General features: G+C 43.1%; 1 protein-coding gene across 10 annotated transcripts in view; it reads right to left on the reverse strand.

Moving 5' to 3' along the window:
- Positions 1–18103, reverse strand: part of LOC138521215 (zinc finger protein 566-like) — a 332766-nt gene that overhangs the window by 229057 nt on the left and 85606 nt on the right. Inside the window, exons 2-3 of one of the 10 annotated variants that reach the window (XM_069633871.1) lie at positions 10068–10168; positions 9884–9967 (exon numbers count right to left, since the gene is read on the reverse strand). The exons of 8 other annotated variants lie outside the window; for them this stretch is intronic. The gene's annotated coding sequence lies outside the window, so the exon portion shown is untranslated. The remainder of the gene's footprint in view (positions 1–9883; positions 9968–10067; positions 10169–18103) is intronic. One more of the 10 variants, XM_069633872.1, reaches the window with a different exon arrangement.

An 18103-nucleotide genomic window follows, 5' to 3' on the forward strand; every position in this document is an offset into this window, starting at 1 on the left:
AGAGTGAGCAGGGCTTTCATTTATAAGCCATTACGGGTTAAAAACAATCGGGCATGCCAATCGAGAGATCAATTTTACATCTCTCTTTCAAAAAATTCATGGACTGATTTATTTCATTAGGCAAAACAATGTCTGTGGATTTTTTGTCCTGAACAGACAGAAAAGAACTCTTATGCACATCATCCGCAGATGGTTGAATTTCATGTTGAGCAGTAGAGTCTTTTGTTTCACCCTGATTGGTTGGCTCATTCGAGTAGCCACTCGCCCCTGAAATCAATTGTGTGTCAGTTAAAGAAATGTTGATTATTTCCTATTTTTGAGGCTCATCGGGCACTGATGAAGCCAACTCAACCAGTTGCAAATCCTCCACTAAGGGCGCAGTTGTTATTCTCGGTTAACAAAAGTATCTAATGTCTTCAGAGGTATTCCTTTTGTCAAGCATGAAGGCAGCTAAGCCTGTTAGTTTCTTTCTACTAGCAATCTTCGGTGATGGTCTCATTGGTGTGGATTTTAACATCACTGAGGGTCGTGATATCATCAAGTGATTAGGCATTCCAGATTTTAGCGTATAAAACCTTGTTTGCATATAAATATAAAATCCGAATGCTCAGGCAACTTAAAATTTAACACTGTGGCGTTTCTTCAAAACAAGAACTCACATACACAGGGGAGAAATAATATTCGCAACCCTCAAACGAGTGACTGAAAACAGTTAACAAGGGGACTAGATGTAATCAGCTAATTATTTATGTCAATAAACCATTAGCTAAACATTTTTTATTCTTGATAATCATCAAGTTCAGACACTCATTTTGCACTTGCTTCTATATTCGTAATCTAATTTGCATTAATGCTGTTGTGCATATTAAAAACAGATAGTTATTTTCAGTTTCGATAAGTTAATAGGTTTAATAGTGGAAAAGTTTTAAAATCAACTTGCAACTCTGGCAAGTAGTAGGTAAGCTTCACACCTTTCAGGAAGTCATGTAGTTATGTCCATCACAAAATCACCAGAACTACAAATAAGTGGTGCAATTACTCAGGGAAAGGCACGCCCGACAGCTGGAGGAGCAGCCAGAGTCTGTCTCTCCACCCTTTTCCCTGTGGTAAGATATATCTGCCCTCTACAATAAGCGGGTAAGAGAAGCTGAGGGATTAGTTGTCAAACCCGTAGGGAAGGGGGATTGGGCTTCAGCTCACTGTGCTTGCTTGATAACAGCTGGCGTTGTCACAACGTGTAAAACTCGGTAAGTCCATCCAGTCAAGGTCACTCCCTCCGTCCCGCCAAACAGCCAAACAGCAGCTCCTCACGCTTTCTCCTCAGGGCTTTATGCTGCAAGGGCAATGTATGCGTGCTTATGAGAACCGCTCATGTGGTTACGTTCTCAGCGTTCTCAACGCATCCGTGCTGGTTAAAAGGGACAGATGTCTAAAATCCACTCGCTCGCTGCGTTTCCGTGACACGTGTAAAAGGTGCTTTTATAATTCCAATAAGCACTCCAAATGCCAAACAGCAGCTCCTCGCCCTTTCTCCTCGGGGCTTTACCTCTTAAATGATTACATTAACATTTAATTTACAATTTTCACCTCTGCTATATAGATAGCCAAATGCTGGCCGCTGAATATTTTCGCCCACCATGCGTCCAATATTAAAGTTCTGTGAGATCTTATGAATGTGTCTAATATCAGGCCAAGCTTTTCCGCCAGATCTTGACAGTCTGGTTGTTTCCAATTCAACATTTTCACAGAAATGACAACGCCAATTAATTTCCCATTTAGCTCTTGCCCGCAGAACTTCTCTTGTCGCTAGCAAGTTCAACCACATTTTCATAAAGGACCTTTTAAGTACGATCTACTATGACTCAGAATTATGCAAAAAGCCCCGATCCGTGGGGGCATTACAGAATCAGGTAATGCCCCGGGCCCATATTTACAGGCCTGAGCGAAGCAAGGGGCTTAACGAAGGCCCCAGGGCACTACCTGAATCAGTAATGCCCCCACGGTGAGGGGCTTATTGCTATTAGTACCCCGCCCCGCAAGACCAGGGTACAAATAGCTTTTCGGAACAGAAAATAAATATATACTACATTTTAAATAAATGGCCGCCGGGAAGGGAAAACGGACTCAGTTTTCCCTTTCTATGGCAGCCATCGTGAGTGGACGCGCTGGGGACTGAAGTCTTTCCAGCGCGTTTGCTCCCAAAAAAGGACGAAAAAGAAGGTAAGTGGGGTTGGGAGGGCAGGGAGGGGATTTTTTGGTGGGAAAGAGGGACAAAACACTTACCTGAATCCCCTGCGGGTGATGCAGCCCTCCAGATAAGGGGCATAACAGGCCTTTGTACGCATTTAATTCTTGCCAATATGGCACATTTCACTTTTAAATGCGTATGGTTTACGCTGGATTTTCACTGTAATTCTTTATTTTAAAAAATCCTCTTTCTGCCAGTAAATGGCACTGTAGTATGAACTATCAGTTCTGCACACAGGAGCTTCGTGAGCACACTGCAGTGAGCAGACTGCAGTGCCATTGGATTTCTGGATATCAAGCTCTGCAAGACACCGCTTAGCCTGCAAAAATATAAACAGCCAAGGGGGTCTGCTTGATCGGCAAAGGGGAGTGTTTTTATTTATTTTTTCAAGACAATGGCTGCAGAGCAGCCGATCTTTCCAGCCGTCGCGTGGGGTAGGGTAACTTGACTTATGTCTAGTGAGTGCCAGGGTCTGCTTGCTCGTATGGGCATTTAGGGGTGAGGGTGTATGGCTTTGACCATACGAAAAAGTCTGTAGAATTACAAATCGCAGTGCAGTAACAGGGCACAGACTTGCCCAATAAAGAGTTGATGTGTTTTGCATGAATGACTTCTCCGCTTAGCTACTGTAATTACCTCCTCTATAACGATCGTTACCACTGGCAGTGTATTGTCTTCAAGTATAATGCTTTCTGTAAATGCGATTCATTTGTGATGAAAAGTGAAGACCACTTTTGCACGGTCCTTCAAAGAATCTGGTGTATTTTGTTGACTACCTCTGTTGTGTCTGGTCTAAAAGTGTAAATCGGTAGTACTGTGTTTCATTTATGTTAGTCATAGCCCTTCAAAGCCACCCTTCCCATAATAAGAATTAATGTGTGTCCCCATTATGGGCAAAACCCATGGTCCGAGCGATTGCAGTGCATAGCAAAGCAATGCTCGTTGCAGCTTATTTGCTTTCATGTACTGGGCTTCCTTCATGGGCGCACAGCGGTAGTGAGGGGCACAATGGTTTCTGTGATGATTTAGTGTCAGCAGATTTAGTGCACGGTTTTCTAGGATATTTTCATGAATCTTTTACATTGTCACCTGTGCTTTCGCTGTGGAGGGCCTCGTAGCTCCTAGGTTAGGGCATGTGGCTTCCAGTGGAATGGTTGCAGGTTCAAGTCTCCTCATTGGTAAGGTAAATACATACAGCCAGATTGGTTTGGCTGTGCATGGAGAGAGAAAGGGCACAAGGTTTATGACTTTGTGCACCCCTGGGTGTGCGAACTTGCCTTTTGTTAGGCAGAGAGGTGAGGGAAGCCTTTCGCCAAAACTGGCGTTGTTAAAGTTTTACTGTGTTTGTTCAGAAAAATGTACTTGGAACAAACAAGGTAAAACTTTAAAGCTGTTACTTTCAAGAAAGACCTCCATCACCTCTCTGCATATTGCGCTTTAAAATATACAATTCGATAGTATGTGTTGGATACGTTTTACTCTCTTGCAGAGGAGAAAACTAATTTTTACTCTCTTGATATTGCATTTACTCTCTAATATGAAAAAGCATGCTTAAAATACTCCCACCTCAAAATCCTATCTGGAGCACTGGGGGGATGATTGCAGCCTCCAGCCGTGTGGAGCCTCATAGTGGGAATTGGCCCGTTTCGAGCCTTCTCATTGGCTGAGAGGCTGCCACGACCCGCCACCCCCAACCCCGCTGGGAATTAAGGAAAGTAATCTGGGGTGAGGGATTCCCGGTCTGGTAAAGCCCTGGCAAGGGCCAATCAGATTGTTTGTTACATTCCGATTGACCCTCGCTGGGTACTAATAGAAAATAAAAGCAGAGTGCAAAATTACAAATCTTAATCTACTAGCAAGGCATAAAAGTCCCTGGCCCTAGTTTGTGAATGCATGTTCTCCACATGCACACAGCTCATTATCCTTACTCAGCAAGTTTCCCTTACTAATGGCGAGTGCATATTTTGTGACCTCATAAAAAGGGGGCCTTTCATCAACCAGACACTTCCTATTTTTCAGAAGGAAAATGAAAGTGTGGAATGGTCCTTTATACGGAGGGCTGCTTTGTTAGGACTACACCACATGGATGATCCCAAGGGAGGGTGAAATGCATATGTGGTCTGCATTTTTGAGAGCTGTCTGTCTTGGTTTCATAAAGCCATGCATAAAATCGCGCTGCCCTAGTAAATCTGCCGGAATACCGCACAACGGAATTACTGTTACTGCCACTTGGTCCGGCGGATTACAAGTGGCTCCTGCTGTTTGGGGTTTCCTTTCGGCCCTGTTGCCGTCACCACTAGAGGTAAGGAGGGGCTGGCAAGGAGTCTTGCCCTCACACCGACACCCTAAAGGGGTGTTGGAGGTTAAGCTCCCTGCCTCCCCCCTTTGACAGCGTCTGGACACAGGACCTATCACTTGATATGGGGATGTTTTCTTACAAACAAATCTGTTGAAAGCATTGACACTACTAGGACTGGCTTGAGCACCTCTCACATCCATCACACAACCACTCAAGATTTAACTACATCTAGTACCATGCTTTGTCGGTTCTAGATATTGCCTTCACAATAAAACTCAGCTCTAAATCAAGCTGTACTTCCCCAAGCCCTACACTCATGCTTACCCATAACTCATCACATCTGATAAACATGCATCCCTACCTGGACAACCATTTGCCCTCTCACTCATCCAAATTATTTTTCCTCACTGAAATTGGTCATATCATTGTGTCATTTTTCTTTCCCATCACCTCCTCCCCGAACCTCCCCTTCCTTTCCTTTCCACATTAACTTCTGGTGATACCCTGATAGTGTCACAATACAACACCTTTCGGACATGGCCATGCACCACAAGACCACTATGGTGATGATGAGCGCAGTAAAATATTGGACAACATATTGCAACTATTGCATCCATTGCAACATATTGACTCTTTTTAATTGCCCTTGGAAAACATTTAAAAATAAATATATATTTTTTCACCACTATTTTTATTGTCAAGAAAATAAAGGGTACCAACATTATCATGGCACGTGTTCTGTGAAATCTCCCTTCTACCACCACTTTACCCCATAGGGAATTACAATGAAATTAGTAGATTAACGACCGAGTTCACTCTCTATGTTGAAGAAAGTCAAGAATGGACTAGGGGTTTTATACAGAGTTTGAGCAGGCAGGCTTTTCCAAAGCCAAAATATTCAAAATCCTTACCAGCCCCATACATCTAAAGGGTTCCTCATATTTCCGCAATTAAGTGACAATGCACCATTTTGCCCGAGCTACGGTGAAGTAGCCCGACACTCTTTGCTAGGAACAAAGCAGAAAGCCCTGAAGGCTCGGTGAGCGTAATAGACCACGCTGACTAGCGGCAACATTGTTTCTCCTGGTGTCTTGCTTGGAGTGAAGTAAAAAAGTAAACAGAGCCTGAAAAGGGCCCAGACTTTAATGAAATCAGTTATGCATTGTTGAATCAGTATGGCATTTTGCGACTAAAGTGAATAAAGCACTGACAAAGTGTTTGATAAAGTGGTCTTTCATGGTTCATTGTGGACCAGACGGGGGCGGGACATTACATGTGTTTGCATCTCTAGTAATTCCCTCACACTGTTTTGTTGCAATTGTTTTGTTTGCCAGAGCCCTTGTGAACGTTGGAGGTTGGGCTGCTTGATTTAGTAATATACATGCACTATTCACGGCACATGGACAATCTAAGGAGTGGCCACAAACTAATGAAGATGGCCAATGGTGAACAAATCTCTGATCCCGACATATTAGCGGCAATCAAGCTGTACAAGCTTTCCTATTGCTGATTTCGGAGAAGGTTAATGACTCTAGCCTCATGGATAACCCCCACGGATTTGGCACAGAAACATTTTCAAGATCTTGATTCCTCCAAATCGTTGCATGAGTCAACACCAGCCTCCCTCCCCAAATGAGGTTTTACTTCAGTAACGCAACAAATGAATCAGAAAAATGGGAACAAGAAGACGCGCTTCTGGTGGAAATTAACCCAAGTCTTGTGCATTCTTGTGTACCTCGATGAGGGTATTAAAGTAGAAACTAAGACACATTCCGTCATGCTAGAACCTCTATTGCTCAAGTTTGATTACATCAACTTGCCTAATACAGTGAAGGAATTTCTTTTAAGCCATGAAACTCACGTGAGAGAACCTAATGTGGCTAAAGTGAGTGACGTGAAGGAGTCGACGTGAAGGAGTCGACCGAGACAAGAGTCATGGTTGAAGCTGGTGGGCCGATCTTGCTGGCAATCCCAACTGTTTAGGAATTGCATGAAGCCAGTCATGGACCACATGATTCCTTTGAGATTGACAAATCAGTATTCCTCAAAGTATGGGGGCGGCTTTGCCGCTAACGAATCGGCCAACCCCGCCTCTCGGCGATTTATGCATGGAGGCCCCAAGTAATCAGCAAATAGGTTCCAATGTCATTCTCCAAAAAAAGTAAGGGCGACTTAAGGATTCTGAAAGCTCTGTTGGGCAGGAAAAATCGAAGTGTCCAGGCAAAGAAAGCCAAGAATCGTCCGTTTCATCTTTTGAATAAACCGGTATCTCAGAACTTTATTCACTCTTTGCCCTCCTAGCCTTTGGTTAAAGCCTTAACTCCGGGAGAACCTTTTAAGGAGGCACTTAACGAGGTAATTATTGTAGATTCTTTGCCAAGAGGAAGCACCCCTCTGTGTCCTTAGAGGTCTTGGGACAGAGTCGGATGCCTGGATTAAACAGAGAGGCGGTACTGACTGAGGTTGTCTCTGACCGTAAATTCGACTACTCGCATTTTGGCTGGAAGTGAGACTTTGGGTACTGTCAAACAAGGAGGCTATGTACTCTCGCAAAACGTATCGTCGCCCACTGGCTGCTCATTTGGGGTGTCTTGTAATACTGCAGCAACTTTAACTTGTTTGGGCACGGCAGCCCACAAAGGTATTGGACATTTCGCTCATCCATCTTAGGAGAGGGTCCCCCGGCATTGCCCTCATGTCCCCTATGTGCATGTCAGCCCGAAGGATAAGAAACAAGAGAGGCCCCTCCCTGTTTGGCCAATCACCAGGTGAACCAGTGTATCCCATGTATGGGAACCGATATTCACTTAGACAACCATTCAAAACCTATCGAGCTGTAAAGCTCACCTGATATCCACAGGGACGCCACTCAGCCTGCTTGGACCAATCACGATCTCAAACCCTTCCCTGGAATCTCTTCGACTGGGGACTGGGTCTGAAATACAGGAGTTCTAGATTTAACTTTATAGTCTCAAATTGTTTGATCACCCTCTTCGCTAGAGGACCAATTCTTCCCCTATGTCCTCTCCTCACCTTGTTTTCTTGTTTAGTGGGCTCTCCGTCCTGCTCTTTAGTGCAGGGGTGCGTCGGTTGATGTGGGCGCTACGCAACCTAGTTGCTTCACTGGTGCGGGCCCAATGAGTCTGGGCTTGCTGTAGCTTCAGCCCGATAAGATAAGTTTGTTGGTTCTTGGAGAACTGTCTTTTTCTTGTCTCTTGCCCCCTTAATGATGTCTCCTCTCTTCCCTTAGGTGTTGGAAAGGGGCGGAATGGTATTGTGCTGCTTAAGGGAGCCGAGCGCTGAACGGTGAGTGAAAGCGCGATGCGCGGCACTGCTCGCTTCTTCTTATGCTGACCTATGTCTCTCTTTGTCCCTTGCAGACCGCTGCAATGTTCCAGTATGGCTGCCGGTTGAGAGAATAAGATGCAGTGAGTAAGCGCGATGTGCTGCGCCTTATTGTCCTTTACGTGCTAACCTGTGTTGTCTTTTCCTCCCCTGTAGGTCGATGGCATGCTGCGGAGCTGAAGTTACCAAGAGCGACTCGAGTTCCGGTAAGCGTTTGACTCTTCTTTTCGGGGATCGGGATACGAGAATGCTTACTAATGTCTTTCTCTCGTTCCTTTTCCTTTCAGGATGCGGCATTCCAGGATGAAAATGACGCCGCCGAAGAGCTGTCTGCAGGACTGGAGGATCGTTGGATGGAAGCAGGATCCTCCTGGGTAAGTATGCTATTAATGCTGTTCTTGTTCTTTCAGGTGCGCGGGATGTGAAGGAAAGGTGAAGGCCTACAGGAGAACGATCCTAACACGGGGAGTGTCACGCTGCAGGCGCAGAGTAACGCAAAGCGTGTTCCTCTGCTCGGGCGTGGTTTAAATAGCTTCCAGGTATCCCAGGCATCCCTAGGTCGGGCCACACCCAAAAGGCTAGACCGCATAACTCAGTTCTGGAACTGAGGTATGTGGGGGCATCCATATTGCCCCAAGTGCAATGCTAAGTCCAGTTCCAAGTCAGTCTTCTGCATCAAGTGTGAGCCTGGTGCCACAGGCGCCAGGTCTGACTCCAAGTGGGTTTCAGAGGAGATGTGGAGGCCCTCAAGGTCCATGTTGGGGATTGTGGCCTGGCTCCAGTGTTTTGCCTATGGGAGCTAGGGACAGGGATCATGACACCAGCTGATGTCTTTGCTGAGACATGTGCCTAATCACAGCATCAGGTTGACCTATGATAACAACCCACTGAGCTGACGTCACTAGTGACAAGACAACATAGCAACATTAGTCACAAATAAACTGTAGATAGAGGACAGACATATATACATACTGTCAACTGTTTTTTCTTTTTTACTAGCCAAACACAGAAACTCAAGAGAACAAAAAACACACATGGAACGAGCTTGCAACTGCTTCATCACAACTAACTTTGAGGAACTATGGGGACGTATAAAGAACCTGCAAGGCCCTGATAATTACTACTATATAAAAATACTAGAACATATAGAGTAACTATAGAAGGACTGTAATGAATTTGCACGAAAGATAGAAACCATAGGATGTACATCCCCTTCTTCATGGGCATCTGTGGAAGAGCCTATTATATTAACCAAAAATGTATGCCTTACGAAACATGAATCAATAAAGCTCTATTAATTTACAGGACTCTGGTCAAAATGAGGGAAGCAAGGAATCAGCGTAAATTAATTGCATCGTTAAAAAAAGTACTTTGTTTTCATTTATACATACTCTCTTTAAAAATCACATACACAACAATTTCTAAACATCACTTAAATAGTCTGGGTTCATGCTTTAACATTTTCCAGATTCTCCAAGCTGCATAATACATATAACAGGTCTTTTGCCAATTTCATATACAATAGGTCATCGTCTAATAAATCGCAAAACTCGCATGTGCAGAAAATTTTAGTCGAAATTGCTAATACATTCACCTTTCTTATAGAAAAAGGATTTAAAACTTTTCTCTATAAAACAAAAAATAGTTTCCGTACAACAGTCAAGTAAACGCCAACTATAGGTGTTTAGAGAGGTGTACCACTATGAATAAACTCCTCTAATTACAATTTCTAAACTACCCTTGATTATAGTTTCGACGGAAGGCATCTAGGAGCCCAAATGGGTACTGATGCCAGTCTTCCTCAAGGCATGCGTTGCGGTGTGAAGTTGCCTCCTGTCATTGCACTCACCATCCCTTGGTGTGACTTGATAATGCCAATTATAAAACACAAACACAAAACTATGTTTTAAAATACAACACACTGATCCCTTACTGAGCCACTCGTGTTGGCCATTCAGTTCCTATTTAATTATACTGTGAGGAACATTTACCCATTTTTAGTTCAACTCCAAGGCCATTCGGATCAACAATATTTCATCCGTTGCCAACGTTGTGGAATTAATCCACACCCAACTCTGCAAGACAAAAGCGGAAAGTGGCAATAAATCACTCACTTCCTATTGCATAGGGTGGAAGCAGAACATGACAAAGCAACACAGGTCCACATCTACTGACCTCTCAAAAGACAGCATCCCTTTAGCCATCTGACGCCAGTAATTCTTTGAATCTTTGGGTTCAATCAGTTCGTCACCTCTGACATTCTAATAGCAGGATATCTACAATGTAGAGGAGCAATTATTGTTCCTAGGTCACAGCGGAGCAGCATCCAACTTGGAATAAATCCATAAATTAGGCAGTTCCCAATCTGAACCAATTAAAGGGGTATAAATCCACTGCCCGAAATAAAAACACCAAGCAAGTCACTGCAAGATTTCCTAGTTACACATGAATGGTTGGTGCCACACTACGTCAGTTTTTACTGTCCTTATCAGACAAGTGTCTGAATACATAACAAGAACTCATGTAGCTCCCAAGAGTATTTTGGGAAAGGAAGCTCTGCTGCTTAGTGCAAGAGCACAAGGGGAATTATTACATGGTTATACATACCATTTGCATGGGATTCACTATTTCGTGCACAAATCCAGCCCGTGATTTCCAATTCAGCGCGGCGAGTCAAACGCCACTTAATGTGATGAAACTAAGAAAATCTTGCGCCTTTAACTTAACGTTACGGCCGGTCCCACTTAACATGCGTATCTCTGATTACTATGCAACTCAGCATAGTCATAGAAAGAGGACTAAGCTCTTCAACCAGTTGTAATGAATTAATAAGCAGATTGCGTGTATAGTCATTAAAAATCCTACTGATGGTTAATTACTTTTGGAGTCCTATTGTTGTTATAATTAGGATATCAGCACGCTGTCCGACTTTGTTCTCTTCCATAACGGATATACCAACAATAGTGATCAGTGAGCCATAGCACTGCAACTATATAGTGTGTTTTAAAATTTCGAAAAAGTATACATTTCGCAATAGAAAATGTACCAAATGGCAAAACATCAACGGCACTCACCATTAAATATGCCAAACTGGCAATATGTACTCATGTCATGTAGGGCAATGGTTCCATTCTCCCTACAAGTTTAAGCCATAAAATGCTGATAGCAGTAGCAGTCAATACGCTACATCACTGCACTGATGCAATAGATTTAGATTTTTTGAGAAAAATATTTTCATTTTTTCACTAGAACAATTCTAGCTAGCTAGCTAGCTTGCTAGACAGCACTCATAATATGTACACATATCATATAGTGCAATGGTTCCATTCTTCCTGCAGGTTTAAGTCATTAAGGTAACTCTGCGTATGGTACAACCACCATTGTTCTCTCTCCGACAATTTTGCAGCAACATTACGCCCATCGGTACCTCTGATTTTGTCTATGGCCCACCATTTTAGATCATCGGGACTATGGTTTTTCTCAATGAAGGGTGCTGACAATGGTTCATTAATGTTTTTATTGCGCATTTTGGATTTGTGCTCCGTAATTCTTAGTTTGATTGCTCTAGAGGTTTTACCTATAGGTCTTTTCAAAGGGGCAAGTTATTGCATATGTAACATTACTACTAATGCATGTAGTATGATTCTTCAAAAAACAATTTATTTTATTGATGGTAATGGTAGTGCATGCTGAAGTCGAGCTACAAACAACCTCCACAGGGAAAATGCCAGACAATTGGTGCCATGCCCCATGTAGCTGTAATGGTCGGTTGTTTATCCCGAATGGAGCTTCTGTTGGATATGGAAATCCATTCCTTTAGATTTTTACCTTTTTTGAAAGCATACATTGGGATTTGCAGTGTAGGAATGGTCAAATGCAATAAGTGCCAATGTTTTGAAATTGCTTTCTTGTTGTGTTAGGTGTAGTATGTCATAGCACATATTAAACGATTATTATTGTCCATGCCCTTCTTTTTAGTCAAAAGGTTTTCGCTATGTTGGTATCTAGCTCTCTTTTTGGACTGTTTCAATAATTTAGATGGATACCCTCTTTCTTGTAACCTATTCTGTATAATATTAGCCTGTACAGCAAAGGCTTCTACTTTTGGGCAATTACATCTGGCCCTTAAAAATTGGCGATAAGGTAGATTAATGCTTAATACTTGAGAGTGAAAGCTGCCATAGTGAAAAATGGTGTTTCTATCCGATTCCTTTCGATATAGATCAACCAGAATCTGGTCATCTTCTTCTTTAAGTAATAAATCCAGAAAAGGTATCTGTTTTCTGTTAGATTGCACTGTGAAGCGTAGGTTAGGGTTGCGAGCATTAATCCACTGTAAAAAGAGGTTATGGTCACCTTTGTTACAATCCCAGACTATCAAGATGTCGTCTATAAAACGTTTATAGTCCTTCAGAGCCTCTGTAAGGATTATTCTGGGTCAGGATGTTCAATTATTCAAATTCCCACATATATAGTGTAGCATAATCCGGGGCAAAAGCTGCCCCCATTGCAGTTCCCTTTAAATCTAAAGAAATTCTTAATCAATGCTATTTATAGCAATTCTATCAAAAAAATCACTAGGGATAGTTTATGGTTCTTCTCTTTCTTCTACAGAATTTCTTTAGATTTAAATCTTCCTACTATATGCAAATAAAGGGAACTACTGGTGGTGTATAACGTTGCACGGGCCAATGGTCATCGTGCGACCCTGAAACAAAATAATAGATCGTTTTTGGGGAAGTCTCAGGCGAACCCACCTGACATGGGAAGACCAATAGAATAACTCACATAGGGGATTTCCATAGGTAATATCACCCAAGCTATCCAATGGTTACAGCCCTTAGGTTTTTGGGATGGGTTGATGGTTGTGACAATAAAACCAAGTGACGCGGGCACAGGAGCTGCGATTGCGGGAGAATTTGCTGTTTCCTGTATGATCCATGTCTTTTGGAGAATAAAAACTGTATATGCCCCATGGTTTAGTTATTGATGTGGGGAAAGGTTTGGATGGGCCCCAAATACTCTGCTAACTTGTGACACGCCGCGTCCTCTGGTATACTGTTAGAGATAATTTTTGGCACCCCCTCAGGGTGCCTCCAACTCCTGGAGATGCTCAAATGAAAACAGGTTTTTAGGGAGCAGGCGTGTACACAATTTCCCAATGGTCACAAGATGACCGTTACTCTCACCTGGTCTCTGCAGAGGCGTTGGGGCATGGCTGCAGCCTTGCCGGGGGTGAGGTCGCTCGGGTCCGACTTTGCCCTCTGCGCTTATGTGGTGACTGGTGGTAATAGGTGATGCTGCTCAGAACTGCTCCTGTTGATTAGTTTTGGCCAGCACTCGTCCTGCTGCTTCTAGCAGGGGAGCTTGTATGATCTGGACTGATTTCCTTCACCCTTGTACCTGGTAGTCCAGTCCTGCTGAGACTAAGCCACTATACTTTAAGTAAGTTTTCCTGTTTGCCTTTGTCTTTCCTCGTCTGTTTTTGTTGTATTGTAAAGTTTGTTGTCTTTTATTACCGTCCATTCCGCTTTTGATGTTTGCTCTTTTGCTTTCTTCCCTTGCAGGTGATGTTGCCGGCCCGTCAGAAGCTGCGGAGCTCAAGGCGGCAGCCGAAGGCAACGAGGAACGAAGCTGCAGCGGTACAGTAGCTGGTAAGTAGTTAACTAGGCGGCGCGGCCCTAGGACGGATGTTCTAACCTTGCCTTTCTTCTTCTTCACAGGGTCCGAGTTTGTGGATGCGGAGCGCGGTGCTGTAGCGTCGGGATCAAGATGACTGGATGTCAGGAGATGAGTCTGCAGATGAAGCGATGAAGCATCGGTTTCCTGGAGGGGAGTATGCAGGAGAACACCTGGTTTCAAAGGTAAGTAAACTGGTCCAAGCGGCGGTGAGCGTCACGTTGCATGTGAGTGCACAGTAACGCGAAGCAACGGCCTTAAGGATGGAGCAGCTTATATAGCTGCACTTCTGAAGCCACGCCCACCAGGTTCAGCACAATGAGTCTGCACATGAGGATGTTCTCTGGAATAAAGGCTTTCAGCTCCTGGAAAGTTCTTGTAAAATAAAAGCACTCCTGCACTGAAATAAAGTGTTCTTGCTCAAGTCTCTATTTGAGCCTGGCGCCAAAGGCGCGAGGACTTAGTCCAGCCAGGGCCCCTGTGTTTATGGGTCCCAAAGGGACATAAGTGAGTCAAGTGGGCCCTTGCCCCCATCACTAGATGGTGTGGTTTTTGTGTTCTGGGTCATGTGGCCATGAAAGCGATGCGGCCTAAGGGGAGCAACCATTTAAGCTCTTAATTGAAAGTGTGCTACTAGATAATCGGTTTGTATGTCTGAACCAAGCTAACATTCTACGTCTCCTCAGGGAAATTCCTAACTTGTCTATGCTTTCTACAAGTGATCTGAAGAGGGTTGACATTATCGCTTTATATATAACTGATCATTTGGTCATCTATGTCAACTCTTGACACTATTATAAAGGAACAAGTGCATCTCAGGGCCTATGGTTTTGATCTCATGAATTACTCCTAGAAAATTAGCAGGAATGTGCAGTCGATTGGAAATCTAAGGGCTGTGCCTATTATCTACTTAATTTAGAGAGTACCTCAACATAGAGGAGCAATAGCCGATGCAATTCAAATTCTTAAGAGAAAGATGCAAGACTCCGAACAAAATATTGATTGGTCTTCGTTATTGAGCACTAGGAGTGCGACGAACCGAGGCTAGCCAACAACTTGTTTCTTCTGCTGTAGGTTTGGACAGCTCCCTTTTCCTCTTATCCTGGAACATTTGTGGGCACTCTGTTTAATAACAAAGCCATTGGCAAAAAATTCAGGAGACATGTAATAATGTATTTGCCAGAGACTTGGCTGAGGTCCACCACCTGCCTTGACAATTTTATTGCTCGTTTTCAGGCAGCAAGACATGTGGAGTTGGGTCGACCCTACGGCGGTTGAACATTGAAGTGGTGAAAAAGCATGGCCGTTTGTTTTGGCATTTTGGCCTCCCATGTTAAAATCATTAAGAAACACTGCATACATCTTCTTATCTTGAACGCATATTGGCATTTTTAATTCGGAAGGATGCCTTAGATAACATCCTGCTGTGTGTCTAGGACTGTAGCAGTCAGCATTTGGGTGGCCAAATTATTATAATTGGTGACCTAAATTCAGATTGCATTCGTTCAGATCAGTTGGTTGGTTGGTTGTGGTGGGATGGGGGACCGGCTTAAGATGAAACACTATGGAGTATTTGGCTCAAAGGTCTGTGTGCCCTGGGTTTGTCGCCAATGAACGGGACTATTCTGAATCATAATCTGCCCCATTACACCTGGGCTAATGGAGTCTCACAATCAACACTCGATTATATGCAGTGAAATGGTTCTTTGAGAAATGTGTTTCATTGAAAATGCTTCAAACAATCCATAGTGACCATTCCATGCTTGAGGTGCAATTTGATGTATGGTTGATAGGCTGTATTCAGGAGGAGCGTGGCCCAAAATATATTAGTGTTAATACAGCTGGTAACAGGATATCAGGGCACCCTGGTTCTGTTTCAATGGTGAATGATCGTCTGGATGATTACCGATTTCAACCACCCAGTAATGGAAGTATAACACCTTCACGGTTGACAACTTTGAGCTGTTTGTGAGGGATCTGATAAAGCCGAGCCTGAACATGAGGAAACCAGGTGGGGAAATTAGAACAAAGAAACATCTCCATGTATATAATTGGGAGTTAGTTGCTATGAAAATTAATCTGAGAGTGGTTATTAGATCTATAAAAAAAAGAAGGTGGATTTGGTGTTGGCTGAGAAAGTAAATCCCATTAGACTAGTCTGACAAATCCATCGGAATTGGTTTGTAATAGTCAAGCTAAAAGGATTCAAGAGGACACTGAAGCTGTTCTGTTGACTCTGCGTAATGAAAATACCCATCTGTTCTGGAAGTTAATTAATGAACTTGACATGGCTCAGCTGACTGAACAGATAACTAGGTGTCAGAGAATGACTGGGTGCGCCACTTCCAATCCTTGTATGCTCTCCCTGTAAGAGGGACGGTTAATAAAATAATAGAACTTCCCTCTGTAGTTGAGTGTAGTGACCTAAACATCAATTACGAGAATGTTTCTGAAGTAATAACTAAGATCAGTTATGCTTGTGCTCCCGGCCCGAACAAGCTTTCCAATCTTTCGTTGAAAGGTAATCCGGCCACATGGGCTTCTGAATTGACTCTCTTATTTGGTAATGTGGTTAACACAGCATCCTTTCCAAAGCCTTGGTCATCAGCACATATGGTGCCCATATATTAAAAGGGAGCTAGACCAGACCCCACTAATTATCGACCAATCGTTATATTCTGATGCCGACAGCAAGGTGTTTTCTACCATTCTACTTCAACGTCGTGAGCTGTGGGCATCCGAAATTGGGAGAATTGACAAATGGCAGACAGGTTTCAGGAGACATATGAGCACATCCTTGAACGGCCTCATATTAATGTGCATCCAATATCTAGTACAGGCAGGGAAACATGAATCCAGCGGCATGGCGTCGATAGACCTTTTTGGCAGCCTTCGATGCCGTGGACCGAAGTATTCTGTGGTCCAAACGTAACACCTGGGGCATCCCAAATGGTCTTTTAAGGATGATAATTGGACGTAATGAAAATTCCAATGTTCTTGTCCGCTTAAAATCATACTGGTTCATGGTCACGGCAAATCCAGACTTTTCGTGGGGTTAGGCACGGCTGCGCATTAACGCCGTGCCTATTCAATCTTTATATGGCTGATATCAGTGATTTTCTGGAGCCAGCTGCCTTTGCAACCCCAAAATTGCACAACGCGAGGCTGCTCTGGTTTTTTCTAGCTTTGTGAATACACATTGCCTCGAGATTAATCCATCAAAAACCAAAGTCATGCAGTGTTCGTGATGGAAAAAGGATAGAAACTTCCGTTGTTGGATTAGGACTGAGCCAGTTGAGAGGGCGGATAGTCTTTTTTACCTGGGATTTCTGATTACATCAAATCCGTGTAAATCCCAGCTAGAGAAGTGGTTGAAGTCCTGCGCCATAGCTCTCGCTAACCAACTGTGACGAGTTGACACAATATTTGGTACATTTTCAATTCTACCTTGCATTCGATACTACGAGGGGAAGGTCATCCCAAATATGTTATATGGGATGGAAATATATCCCCAATCAACCTTAGAATATCTGCCTACTTTGGAGCCGATGATTTGGAAATGAGTGCTCTGTATTCCTGGCCTCGGTCCCTCTCTTGGCTATAAGATTTGAGTTGGGTTTGTTCTCCATGTAGGTTAAGGCATACTGGAAATGTCTTTCATTATATAGGAAGATTGTGTCCTGCAGAAGGACCTTTGTCAATCCTAAAGTAATACTGTTGGAGAAAGGCACTATGTTTAAACAAGATCTCAATGAGCTCTGCTTTCTTACTCAAACTGGTTGCTCTGATAACTATTTGATTGAGAAGCTTTGTAAGGTCAATCTTTCCCTTTATGATCCTGACTTGATGCTCACAAAAGAGGGTATGCATAAGTATGTCTCATTAAATCACCTGTCGGATGATCATAAAGACCTGGGTACTTAAGCACCCTGCGTTGCAATCTACCCCTATAAAAGCACCCAAAGCTTATTACTACTGTTTCGGTGGAACCTTATACTGAAAAGAAGAGATTCTGGTTAGGTACAGCCTATTTCAATCTGAACTAGCTTTCTGTAGATTTTGTCAGGAAAAAGACCAAAAAGAAACCTTAAAGCATTTATTATTTTGCCCAGCTGTACAAGGTTTAAGGTGGACTTTCTTGATTTTTCTTTCAGGTTTGTTCATGTTGGGGGATGAAGAACGGTTTGGAAATGTTGCCTAGCGGGAAGAACAGCAGCCACAGTAGTGGCAATAATTACATTTCTGAAATCCTTCAAGCTTGAACACGTTAATGATAGACCACTCATTGCAAATGGCGTTTAGTTCTTTTTTATTAACACCATGTGTACCTCTCTTGGACCCTAACCTTCATAGGAAGTGGATGGGTAGATGTTGTTTTTTTTTTTTAAATGTGTTTTTCCTTTTTGTTTAACTGTTTTGAGAAATGTATATGGATTTGTTTTTTACTATGTTCTAATGGCTTGTTCATGATTGATTTTTTGAGGTTTTTAAAATTGTTAAAGTTACTTTATTTTTTAAACCATACAAATTTG

The sequence above is a fragment of the Ambystoma mexicanum genome, chromosome 13 (genome assembly GCF_040938575.1).
Source record: "Ambystoma mexicanum isolate Mex_15411 chromosome 13, UKY_AmexF1_1, whole genome shotgun sequence".
In the NCBI taxonomy this organism is placed as follows: Eukaryota; Metazoa; Chordata; class Amphibia; order Caudata; family Ambystomatidae; genus Ambystoma; species Ambystoma mexicanum.